This window comes from Echinops telfairi, unplaced genomic scaffold (assembly GCF_000313985.2).
Source record: "Echinops telfairi isolate 266 unplaced genomic scaffold, ASM31398v2 ScPeMD7_1;HRSCAF=3_0, whole genome shotgun sequence".
In the NCBI taxonomy this organism is placed as follows: Eukaryota; Metazoa; Chordata; class Mammalia; order Afrosoricida; family Tenrecidae; genus Echinops; species Echinops telfairi.
Window position 1 is genome coordinate 42,313,982 of NW_022103896.1, and position 947 is coordinate 42,314,928.

The window sequence follows — 947 nt, forward strand, 5'->3', positions numbered from 1 at the left end:
GGTTGGAACTATGGTTTGGGTTACACCCTTCCAGTTAAATCACAGGAAACCAACCTTGTCCCAGAGCCACTGAGATTTTTTTGGTCAGAAAAGGCTCTGCTAAAGACCATATACAGCAGAAAAACGAAAGGAAATTAAACCTCAGGACCATATGTCACAGTGGGAGTCACCCAGCACTAGAAGACAAGGGTAGGCCAGAATTCATTTTGATAGTGTTTTGGACTTGCTTTGTTTTTGAACCTCTAAAAAGGCAAGCAGATGTTTGAGCCTTTAGAAAGTTTTCTTAGGACTGTCAAATTCAACTGCTGCAGAAATAGCCAAGACTCAAATTTCACTATTGTCATAAGATGTTAGCACTGAAAAGAACTGTAGTGATCCTTCAGTTTGGCTTGCCCGCTTATCTGGTTTAATTTTCATTGACAATCTCTTCCAGGGCTCACTGTGGCCTGCCAGCAGCGTACAGCTCAGAAATTCATGCTGCAGATTCCAGTGTTGCTTCCACTCAGTGTCTTTTTTAAAGCCAAATAGATCCAGATATTTCTTTTCTAGATCCACATGAACCCTGCAACACACATTTCCTCCTCATTAAAATTCTTCCCCTAAGAGCACCCACAAAGTTCCTGAGGAAGCCCGATGGTAGACCTCTGTCTTGGGGGCAGCGCTTTGCACCTCATCGGAACTGCTCTGGGGTTATAAGGCGACCACACTGAAAGTCTAAAGGAGTAACAGGGGGCAGGTCCTAGACTGCCCCACTCCTGATTGCAGGAAGAGTAAGGGGCCCTTGCAGAGGCATGCATCTTGGTCAGGAACGCAGAGGACTAAAAGGGTATTACGTGCTGTTAGGTAAGCAAGACCCGGGATTTGGAACCCTGAAAGAAAAGGAGATTGGCCGCTCAGAGCAGCCAATCCACAGAGAAGACCATATGGCCGGCCCCACTATGAGACAC